We start from the raw sequence: 12,960 nt of genomic DNA, 5'->3' as shown, positions 1-12,960 counted from the left end.
CCCTTTATCAGTCCTTCCCATTTAGGTGAAATAGTCTGCAGAGATTATTTCTAAGCACAAACATCTGTTTCAGGACAGAAGCAGAAATAATCCAAGAACATACATTATACACGCATTACCGTCTGTGCGCGTACTCCTAAAATGGATTGAAAAGTCGGCAAAGAGCATGTCGTTACGCCTGAAAACATACGAGTACCATAGAGCTAAAATCCAAGCTGCTGCCCATTTCTTCACATTCAGAAACTCTAAGGCGGTTGTTTGCAGAGAGATCTCCCGGTAACTAGTTTTATAGGCTGAGCTGAACTTCCTGTTTGCTTTGATGGTATGCTAGACGTCTCAAGGCACACAATATATCTTTACATTCGGGTTTCCAACCTCCTAATTGAATTCACCAATGCAGAAGTGGTCTCCCTTGAATGAGAAAAATAAATGAAGACGGAAGTCACCTTCTTTCATGTTATTTCCAGGGTCATCTCCTGCTATAAGACCCATGGACATCTGGAGTAACTGACTTGCTGAATCTCTGCGGTAAGCAAGCTCTTTATATTTCTAAATTCTAAACAGCCTCCTGTGCTCATTTGTCACTGTTCCTGGACCAGCATATTTCTGTCTGTTCAGTGCCACATACAATCTGATACTAGTATATCTTTATTTTGAGAAGATATTTTTTTTTAAGCAATGAGAGATAGAATTATAGCACAAACCATTGTAACTCAGGCCATTATTTCAAGACTATGGTATTGTATGCTCAGATCATCTAATCTGGAATATAATTTCTCATGGCCAAAATTGGACAGAACTCTGTTAGTCTCCAGGTAGATATTAGTCCTGCAAGGCAACACCAGCAGTCTGAAAGGATTGCATTTTATTTACTGAATAGCGAGCCATGCCAGTGTGGCCTGAAAGAGTCATTTACCATTGCCTCATAAATAAATCCCGCTGCTCTTTTCCCCAAGGCAGGCTCTGTGGAGGGAGGGGGTGGAGAGAGAACCTTCTCAGTCACCAGCAGCTGCAAATCAGAGCTCACTCCCTGAAGAGACCCTGCCATTTGGGGCTTCCATATGAACCCCCTGACTGTTTCCTCTGCCAGAGTGTCTTAAAGGGGCACATTGCTCCCTACCAGAAGGTGGACTGCTCTTCCTGTGTCTATCTCGGTTGCAAAGACAGCTGAGTTGGCTTCTTGGTGTGCCATATTCCCGTATCGGGACCCATATTGGGTCACTATGTTTCACATACTCTCCAAAATGGCTGGTAACCTTTCCTGGAACACATGCATGCTGAAGAAAGGGACAATCATTTCAGGAGTGAATTGTCTGCATGTAGCTAATATACATATAGCTCATAGATGATTGAAGATAGATAGATAGATAGATAGATAGATAGATAGATAGATAGATAGACATGATGGATGGATGGATGGATAGGTGGGTGGGTAGGTGGATGGATGGATAGATAGATAGATAGATAGATAGATAGATAGATAGATATGATGGATGGATGGATGGATGGATGGATGGATGGATAGGTGGGTGGGTAGGTGGATGGATGGATAGATAGATAGATAGATGTTAGAAAGGTATAGGGATGATGGATAGATATGATGGATGCATAGACAGATCAATAGATATACGGATGGATAGAAAGATAGGTGGTAGAGGGATGGATAGATAGGTAGTTATATAAATAGATAATATATATAGTTGTATATCACCATTAAATACTTATATATCTTATTATACTTACCTTTCTGTTGTATATCTTAATTCTTGGGCTACCAGTTAAAAATCAAAAAGCCATATAGTTACCTGACATTCTTAGAAATTATAATTTGGGGCAGATATAAAACTTGCCTTTCATGACACAAAAAGGATTTTAGGTGTTTTTAAAGGAATACCTTCTGTAGTTTTTTTTCAGACATACAGACACAGGTGCAATCCCTTCTCTATAGGCAGGTGGTGTTAGGAGTGCAAAGACCGAATGGTAGCCCACCCGGAGGAAAGAAGGACTTTTGTGAAACTCATCTTGAAAACTCATCTACAGAGTCAGGGCAGATGGCTCATGCAACATCTGGAGACACGTGTGCACCTGTTTTCTGCCCTCATTGTCTTTTCAGAGATTTCTCTTTCCTCTCTCCATGCCTCCTCCTGTCTCTCCTCTATTCTTCTTTCTTTCCTTCCTTCCTCTTCATCTCCTAGAAAAGAAGTGGGGGGGGGGTCTTACACCACATGATGTGTGTAACCACTAACCAAACATCATGATGTGGAAACTATTTGCTAATCTGCAGGGATACACGATGCATTGTCCATACTCCATGTAAGCTAGCTTACGCGAGACCATTTTGACCATCCATTCACTAAAGAATATAAAAGTGAGTTAGTAGTCTTGAATTCCTTTTGAGGGGAAAGAAATCCATTTTTCTTTGTTCTGTTTTAATAGATTTCATGTTCATGTTTTTCCAGTCTGGGAAGTCCATTGTGTTTCCTGCAGGTAACTCTTCTAAGGAAATGCGTAGGGCTGAGTATATGAAAGGCAGAATGTGCAAAACCGCCTCATAGGAGACGGTGAACAGCCAGGGAATTGGCCACATACCTTTTTTTTTTTCTTTTCTGTAAAACTAAAATCCACCCAAGAAGTGAAATTAGCCAACAATTCAAACGTGATTATTTGTAGGATCGATGTTGACCGCCATGGTGCACGTTTACAGTTTCTCAAGAGGATCGTAAGTCATTAGCATTTCCAGGGTGGGGCTGGAATGCAGAAATGATAGAAACATGGCATTAGTAATCTATGAAGAGGAATATTTTTGCCTAGTGCGCAAAGAGGCCCCTCTCAAAAGCCACGGCTGTACTGGATTTGGTATTTTTTGTTAACGTGGCATGCCGTGGCTAAGGCAAATAAGGAAGCATGTTTCAAATCTAGCTCTTACAACCAAGCTGAATGGATATGTCATGAAGAAAGAAAGATTGAATGGTCCCTGTCCTGACCTCCAGGAGAACTCTGCTCCAAAACAGAAAACAGAACGGTGATGCCTTTCCATTTACTTTGGCGCTCAAAGACACAGACTTTATAAAATGACCTTCCAGGGAGAGTGTGGGGACCAGAGGACATCCTGGCTGCCAGGAGACCTTGGGTTCTCTCTGAGACCCCCCCCCAGGGCGTATCAGCATCTGGGGGCAAAGAAAACTTCAATGAGGGATAGCGGTTAGTGTTTTCTCATGTTACTAAGAGCACAACAGATCTGTCCCTTGCTTATGTTATTCTTATCCATTTTCTACCCTTGGGTCATTAGGTTGGGGAAGTGTCTCCAATTTTCTAACAAAGTGAAACACACATATCCTGATTAACTGATAACAAACCCTTGCATGGGCACACTGAGGATTAGAAATATTCTCCTAAGATGAAAACTATGGTGTCCTATTTATACAGAGAGCTTGGGTTGAATAGGTGTAAAAGGGCACAGAACGTGGGTGCAGATAGATGTCTGATGTGTCCCTCATACTTGAATAGTGTGCAGTGTGGTGGGTTCCACATGTAAACGTAGCAGCGATATGTTCCATCAGCTGAATTTTCTGCTGAGCCAAACTCATGCAACACACACATTGGAATGTATGCTTCGTTTCATTCCTCATTCTGCTCTGCCTGTGGGGGCTCCCTCCTCCAGGGGACCCCGGGGTTCCAGGGAACGTGGGCTGGAATGCACTGGTGTGGGGACGATTGTGCCAGCTGGGGGCAGGCAGAGCCAGATTGAAAGAATGTCCCCCACCGACCAATCCCCGAATCCCAACGATGTCAATTCTCTGTGCGGCTGTTTCCTTTCCAGTAAAACTGGGATCCATAACATCTCCAAGAGTTCCAGTAAAACTATAGACTCACTATATAGAAACACTCAGATCATAGCGGGCCCTTCATCAATAAATATCAGTGTATTTGAACTTGGCATTTGGGGTCCCCCTCATCCCTTCCTTACCACACTCTGAAATCCATCCTTTTGTACCTCCCCACAATGCACCAAATGCTCCTCCTGTCCTACATTGTGAACAACTTGGGATTAGCACCAATATTCTATCCATCTTTCTGTTTGATACATTTCAACATAGTGTAAATGCTCAATACCTAGGGTTGGAATGGAATTGTCTCCTATTATTCAGAAGGCTGTGTGACACCTGGTCTTATACAACTACAAGGGCGATTCACTGTTGCACACATTATATATGTATAGACGTATGTATATAATGGATATGATATATTCTATACAATACATATTAGTATGTGTATTCATATGTATTGCACATAAACATGTATTTAGGTTTACAAATATACGATTTTTATTTTGTAAAGTATACAATATGTGTTATATATAAAATATATTTAAATGTATGTATTATAAATATATACAATCTATATAGACATATATACGTGATATGCCCTGAACATCTGTGTCCTCTACCCTGGCTTTTTATTTTATTGACCTTTTCAAATAGCCAGCTTTTGCTTTCATTGATTTTCTCTGTTGATTTCCTATTTCCAAGCTCATTGATTTCTGCTTTCCTCTTTATTATTTCTTTTCTTCTGCTAGCTTTAGCCTTAAATTGTTCTTCTTTTTGCAAGTTCCTAAGGCAGGAACTTAGATTATGGATTGTCAGTCTTTCTTCTTTTCTAATGGATGCACTGAGTGGTAAAAATGTGCCTGTAAGCATTGTTTTCACTGCATCTCACAAATTTTGATCAGGTCCCCTTACATTTGCATTTACTTTTAATATTGTAAATATTAAATAGTGTGTTTTAGAATTGTGTTCTTTGCTCTCCAAATATTTGGGGATTTTCCAAACATCTTTCTTTGGTTGATTTCATGTTCAATTCCTGTTGGTTTCTGAAAACATACTTTGCATGCTTTGTATTATTTTGAGGTTGTTAGGGAGTGTTTGATGGTCCAGGGTGTGGTCTATCTTGGTGCATGTTCCATATGAATTTGAGAATAACATGTATTTTGTGGTTGGTGGATGGAATATTTTATAAATATCAGTTAGATCAAGGTGATTGGCAGTCTTGCTCAGGTTAGCTACATTTTTACTGACTTCCTGCCTGTTTGATTTACCAGTTACTAAAAGAGGGGTGTTGGAGCACCTGGTTGGCTCAGTCAGTAGAGCATCTGACTCTTGATCTCAGGGTCATAAGTTGAAGTCCCACGTGGGGGCTGGAGCCTCCTTTAAAAAAAAAAGAAATGAAAATAAAAGAGAGGTGTTTATTCATGTATTTTGATGTCCTATTACTCAGCACATGCATAATAAACAGTTTTACATCTTCTTAGAGAATTGTCCTCAGTGTCATTGCATAATGTGTGTGTCTTTACCCTGAACAATTTTCCTTGCCCTGAAATATGCTTTGTATGAAACTAATATAGCTACTCCAGCTTTCTTTGGGTTGGAAACAACCCATCCCTTGACTTTTTTCCTATCTGTGTCTTTATACTTGAATTGAGTTTCTTGGGGACAACGTTTTTGAGTCTTATGTGTTTATCCACTCTGATAATTTCTGTCATTTAATCCATGTTTAGACCATCCCCATTTCAAGGAATTATTTATACAGTAAGATTAATATCTACCATATCTATAAATATTTTATTACACTTGTTCTTTCTTTTTCCCTATTTTCCATCTTCTCTTGGTTAAATTATGCATTTTGTATAATTTCTATTTATCATCCCTCTCACCATATTAATTCTCTTTTTAATTTTAATTTCATTTTATTTTTAATGTTTATCTTTGAAAGAGAGAGAGACAGACAGACAGAGGACGAACAGGGGAGGGGCAGAGAGAAAGGGAGACACAGAATCTGAAGCAGGCTCCAGGCTCTGAGCTGTAGGCACAGAGCTCGACGTGGGGCTCAAACCCACGAACTGTGAGATCATGACCTGAGCCTAAGTCGGACACTTAACTGACTAAGCCACCCAGGCACCCTCCTCCCATATTAATTCTTTTTAAAAAGTATTCATTTTCCTAGAATTCTCAATATACCTTTTAAAGTAATTGATATCCACCTTTAATAATCATTGTATCACTTCATGTTCCATGAAAGTAACTTATAATAAATGTCCCTAATTCCTCTCTTCTCCTTTACAGCATTGCTCTAATTTATTTCATTTATCTGTATGTTAAAATCACTCAGTATATTACTATAATTACAAGGAGTTATCTATTAGCTCAATTAAGCATACAATATTAAAATATTTTATTCTACCTCCATTTTATTCTTTATCTGAAGCTTTGTTTCCTTTATCAGATCCAAAGTTCCCATCTACATGATCTATATAATTTTCCTTCAACCTATTCACGTTTCTGGCAGAACAGGTCTGTGGAATGTATTCCTTCAGCCTTTGTTTCTATGAGAAAATGTATTTTTCTTTCATGTTTAAAGGATCATTTCACTAGACATAGAATTTTCTGTTGGTGATTGTTTTCTCTCAACCCTTTAAATATGCCAGTTTGTTCTCTTCCTGCTTGTTTGATTTCCTTTTTTTTCCCATTTTTTTTAATGTTTGTTTATTTATTTTTGAGAGAGAGAGAGACAGACAGACAGAGGGCAAGCAGGGGAGGGGCAGAGAGAGAGGGAGACACAGAATCCGAAGCAGGCTCCAGGCTCCGAGCTGTCAGCACAGAGCCCGATGCAGGGCTCGAACCCACAGACCATGAGATCATGACCTGAGCAGAAGTCGGACGCCTAACCCACTGAGCCCCCCAGGCGCCCCAATGGTTGTGTGATTTCTGATGGGACATCCATTTAAATTCTTATCTTTGTTTACGTATAAGCAACGTGTTTCTCCTTCATCCTCTGGCTTCTTTCAAGGTTTTGTTCTGTTTTGTTTTCAATTTTCTGCAGTTTGACTCTGAAACCCAGAGATACTATCTTTGGTATTTACCCCGAGTTGTGTTATGAGGTCCCTGTCGGTCACTGATTTCGGAACACTCTGTCATTATGGCCTTGAGGATTTCTTTTACTCCATTATCCGCTTCTTGTCCTTCCGCTAGTCCCAGCGTGAGTAATCTATGACTTTTGAATTTGCTCCGCAATTCTTGGTCATTCTGTTGTTCCTTCTTTTTCACTCTCTTTGAATTTCAGTTTGGGAAGCTTTCAAGCGAATTACATGTGATGGCTGAAAGTGTAAGTCTGTTTCCATTCGTTTCACCGTGTTGCTTTGAGGTGCCTGGGGGTACCGAGGCTTCCAGAGTGTGGCAGGACTGTGTTGCGATCCTGGGTGTCTGGTCACGTGGGCTGCAGGGACCGCCTGCAAATAGCACTCTGCCAGGACACAACCAATCGCCTAAAAGCAAACCAACAGCCACGTGCTGCGTGTCTTGCCACGGTCCTTCAGGACTTTACCACTTGTGTTTGAAAAAATGGTGCTGGTACCATAGGAAGTGTTTCTAATTGCCCAAGAGATGGACGGATAGGTGGAAAACTTTAGGGATCCCCTAGCTCTCTGGGCATGGGAAAACCCATTGAAGAAAGTCTGCTTTCTGTCCAATCTGACATTTCTTTTTTTTTATGTTTATTCTTTTTTTTTTTTTTTTTTTTTTTTGGCCAAGAGACAGAGCATGAGCAGGGGAGGGGCACAGGGAGAGAGAGGGAGACACAGAATCCCAAGCAGGCTCCAGCCTCTGAGCGGTCAGCACAGACCCCGACGCAGGGCTCGAACCCACGAACCATGAGTCCATGACCTGAGCCGAAGTCGGACGCTTAACCAACCGACCTAGCCACCCAGGTGCCCCCATCTAACCTAACATTTCTATGATGCGAGAGCCTTGGGCTGCGGATCGGGTTCATAGTTTAGTCACTTGTGCAATCATAGAAAAGAGAACCAAAGGAAATCAGCTTTAATGAGGCCCATTTTTCACCAGGCAGCATCCGGGACGTGCCGTATCCAATGTTAGCCTATTCTGACGATCCAGGCTGCCAAGAACTATAAGTTTTCCATCTGCTAAGGATGCCACTGTTTCCCTGACCACAGAAGATAAACTACATTCTAATTTCTTGCGTACTTTCTGTCTCCCCAAATACCATTCAGACAGGGACGCTCCCTTCCGGCCTTCCTTCCATCCATCCTTCCTTCTGTCCTTTCTCTCTCTCTCTCTCTCTCTCTCTCTCTCTCTCTCTCTCTGTCTCTCACTCTGTCTCCCACTTGCTCACTCTTTCTTCACTCTTTCTTTCTTTCTCCAGGAACTGTTCCTATTTTAACCATATCTTCATCTGCGGCAAACTCAGTTAAGGGCGCGTAGCACATGTTTCCATTCCCTCCCCTCTCTCTGCTCCCAGGACGGAGGACTGATCATAGGGTTTCTCTTGTCCCCAGCTCCTCCTGAACCATGTACGTTAAGGATCCTGAGAACAAAGGACATTCTGCTTCAGAGAAATGAGTCAAACTGCAGTGGCTCTGCTTTTAAGTGTCATGCCTGTGTTTCTGTGGATGGGGCTTGATGGGAGAACAGAGCTGAGACTTGAGAGGGACAGGCAGGTGAACGTCCGATGCTTGTTTCGGGCGGTGAAGCCTGAACTCCATGTGCATGAGTCTATGTGTGCAGCCTAATGCTTGTCTGTCTATATATCCAGGGGCACCTGGGTGGCTCAGTTGGTTAAGCGTCCGGCTTCGGCTCAGGTCATGATTCTCACAGTTCATGGGTTCAAGCCCTACTCTGAGCTGTCAGCACAGAGCCTGGACCCTGGATTCTGTGTCTCCGTCTCTCTCTGCCCCTACCTTGCCCTCACTCTGTCTCTCTCTCTCTCAAAAGTAAGTAAACATTAACAAAATTTTATATATTTAAGTCTGCATCTATTCTCAGGTTGCTATAAATCCTCAAGGGTATAGCATCATTAATTCTAAGTGCTGGGATGATAATACTTCCTGGGTCAGCAGAGTAAATATAGAACAAAAGCTTATTTCTAGGGGGCCTTGGGGGCTCCATTGGTTAAGTCTCCAACTTCAGCTCAGGCCATGATCTCATGGTTCATGAGTTCAAGCCCCACGTCGGACTCTGTGCTGACAGCTCAGAGCCTGGAGCCTGCTTCAGGTTCTGTGTCTCCCTCTCTCTCTGCCCCTCCCCTCCTTGCAGTCTGTTTCTCTGTGTCTCAAAAATGAATAAATGTTAAAAAAAATTTTTTTAAAGCACACAGGACTTACAGAAACCAGGGCCAGTGCCAGGGAAATGTGCTAAATAACCCTTCTGGAGTACTTGCCGGAGTTTTCCAAAATGCTGTGGGCGGATTGGTCAAGGAGCCTTGAAAGGGCCCCAAGTAATCATGTTCTCCTATAGGTCATGTAATTATTAATCAAACATGAACATGTTAGTGCTGAACAAAAACCATTCACAAGGAGTCCACGCCCACAGATTTTCTCCTGAAGCCCACATGTGCTGGAAACAGGACACCAGGAACCCGCATGAGCCATTAACACTTCCTCTCACTCTTCCCTGGTCTGAGCAGAAAATAATGACAGGCTCTCCCAAGCGGAATCCTACAAATCTTTGCGGTTGCAAGACGTATTGAAGGAAAGCCCCTAGCAGCCCGGGGCAAAGCCAGCTGCCTGGTATCTGGGAGCCTGGCCCCGTCGTGGAAGGAAGGTCAGACAGGGTAATTACTTCCCGCGAAGAAAGTGAAATTGTTGGATTCCAAAGAGCCCGCAAAGCTATTTGTATCAGGGAGCTGCTTGATAGCACCCTTAGTATCAGAAGGGCACTCTGATTTTTATCAACACTGTGTTCTTCTCTCCCGTCACCTTCATCCCCCGGCCCTTATCTCTGATCCCTGACAGGGACTAACAAAGTCCCAGGGGACGGCCGACAATGGAAACCATTTATATGCCTCAAAGAACGCAAAGGCACTCGATTCTATCTGCACCCGAAGACAGAGGCTTAAAAATGAAGTCAGTGGAGTATTACAAATCTCCCTTAACGGCACCGGATTTATCAGGTTTAGATTATTTTAAAAAATAACCCTCTAAATAAATGGTTGGGTTAGGCAGATAATGACCTCAGTCTGGGTGCTTAGTCAATTTCTTTTAGCGTAACCACCAACTACCTGCATTCACAAGAAGTCTTTAAAATTCCACTAACACACGTTTAGGTGATCTCTATCCATAAACATCACAAGTGAGCAAAGATCACCCGAATCATCTTCGCCAGGGTTTTCCTGCCTGACATATTCGAATGTCATTTGCTGCCCTTGTAATTCATGGACCTTTTCTAACGAACAGAAGGAAACTTGGTTTCAAATTAGGTAAAAAGCAGGACCTCTAAAGCACGTGTCTGTACAAGAAAGACCTACTCTGAACTGTGGCCTGGGTTTTACGAATCGAAGCATGAAAATGACCCAGCAACAAAATTAGACAGTTTGCATATATATAGGTGATGGTGTAGAGTGTGTGAAATGAAGGAGACAAAGAACAAATAATAGCACCTATGGGACTAGAGTCGCTACATGTCCCAGCAATGGCTTTGATGCTGTTTGTGGAAATTCTGTGTTGATCTACACACGTATGTATTCGTGTTCATTTTTCAGTTCATGAGAACAGCAATTAGAATTTATATGTGTGTGTCTGTATACGTATCTGTGTACTATGTGTCGAAAGTTTTTTTTTTTAATTTATTTTGAGAGAGAGAGAGAGAGCATGAGCAGGGGAGGGTCAGAGAGAGAGAGAGAGAGAGAGAGAGAGAGAGAGAGAGAGAGAGAATTCCAAGCAGGCTCTGAGCTGACAGCACAGAGCCAGATGCGGGACTGGAACTCATGAACTGGGAGATCATGACCTGAGCCAAAATCAAGAGTTGGATGCTTAACCGACTGAGCCACCCAGGCGCCCCTATACTATGTATCTCTATCTATCTCTAAACTATATTTATAAACCATATCTATGATGTTTATAATTTATGTATCTATTATCTTTTTGTCTATCTAGCTAGTGCTTAAGCTCTAACATATCAGATGATAATATTTGCTGATAATTTCCCAAGACCGGGAGCTGTGTGTTGTCATGTATATTCAATAGATGCTTATAGAATGAATATTTATATAATGAATGAGGAAATGAAAGAATAAAGAGATCACTATTAAGACAAGATTCTTCTGGTCATCAAAGATTATAATCAATAGAAATTAAGTGGGGAAGGGGCACCTGGGTGGCTCAATTGATAACCATTTGACTCCTCATTTCAGCTGAGGTCATGATCTCACGGTTCATGAGTTCAAGCCCCGTGTCAGGCTCCGTGCTGACAGTGCAGTGTGCTTGGGACTTTCTCTCTCCCTCTCTCTCTTTCTGCCCCTCCCCCACTTATGCATTCTCTCTCTCTCTCTCTCTCTCTCTCTCACTTAAGTGGGGAAAATAACCCACAGAAAGTAAAGATAAATTTAAATCCACATCACAATTTTATTGAAAACGTTTTTATGCTGGTCTATGTATCTTTCCTCCATTACTTGAATAGAACTCAAGAAACCTGTATGACTACATCTGGTTTTGTTGAAAATAGACATAATCTGGTACCACCTAAACCACTTAAATAGCAATTTTACTGGTGTGCTATCATTGCTAAGTGTTCCTTCAATTGTTACTTAAAATTTTGGGGATGCCTGGGTGGCTCAGTCAGTTGGGTGTCCAACTTCAGCTCAGGTCATGATCTTGTGGCTCATGAGTTCAAGCCCCATACGCTGCACTGACAGTGTGGAGCCTGCTTGGTATTCTCTCTCTCCCTCTCACTCTCTTCCCCTCTCCCACTTGTATGCTCTGTCTCTCAAAATAAATAAATAAACTAAAAAATTTCTTGGAAAACTTTTTTACTTTTTACCCATTAGCTCATCTGCCCACCCACCTCCCCTCCAGCAGCCCTCAGTTTGTTCTCTGTATTTAAGAGTCTCTTATGGTTTGCCTCCCTCTCTGTTTTTATCTTAATTTCCTTCCTTTCCTATGTTCTTCTGTTAGTTTCTCAAATTCCACATATAAATGAAATCTTATGATATTTGTCTTTCTCTGACTAATTTCGCTTAGCATAATACCCTCTATTTCCCTCCACGTTGTTGTAAATGTCAAGATTTCATTCCTTTTCATCGCTGAGTAATATTCCACTGCTCATCCATCAGTGGGCATTTGGGCTTTTTCTATAATTTGGCTATTGTTGAGAGTTCTCCTGTAAACATTGGGGTTCGTGTGTTCCTTTAAACCAGCATTTTTGTATCTTGCTACTTAAAACTTGATTTACTGCTTCATTTTGGTCAACGTACAGCTTCTAACAGCAATTTTAATCCAATTATGACATGTCCAGTAAGTTCCTAATTACAGGTATATATTGATGACATAATTTGTCCTTTAAAATCTTATACTGTGTCTTTCCCATAGCATATAAAACTCATCAGGAAACAGAAAACATTTATGAAGCCCTAACTCATTGACATAAATTTGGCTGAGAAATTTTGTGTGATCAGTATGTGCTCAACTATCATCAGACTAAAGCATGAAAAGAAATGTATATTAGAAGTATTGTTTTCTGTCCCACAAAAATTAAAACTGTTCTTTAAGAAATAATATAGAGACCCTGGGTGGCCCACTCAGTTGAGCATCCGTCTCTTGATTTTGGCTCAGGTCGTGATCTCACAGTTCATGGGTTCAAGCCCCATGTTGGGCTCTGCATTAACAGCGTGGAGCCTACTTAGGATTCTCTCTCCCTCTCTCTCTGCTCCTCCCCCACTTGCACTCTCTATCTCCCCCTCAAAATAAATAAACTTAAAGAAATACTGTAAGGTGCCTGGGTGGCTCAGTGGTTGAGCATCCAACTTCAGCTCAGGTCATGATCTTATGTTTCATGAGTTGGAGCCCCACATCTGGCTCTGTGCCGACAGCTCAGAGCCTGGAACCTGCTTTGGATTCTGTGTCTCCCTCTCTCTGCCTCTCCCCCACTCACCCTCTACCTGTCTCTCAAAAATACA

Source organism: Lynx canadensis, chromosome X, assembly GCF_007474595.2.
Source record: "Lynx canadensis isolate LIC74 chromosome X, mLynCan4.pri.v2, whole genome shotgun sequence".
Taxonomy (NCBI): domain Eukaryota; kingdom Metazoa; phylum Chordata; class Mammalia; order Carnivora; family Felidae; genus Lynx; species Lynx canadensis.
This window is presented reverse-complemented; position numbering follows the sequence as displayed.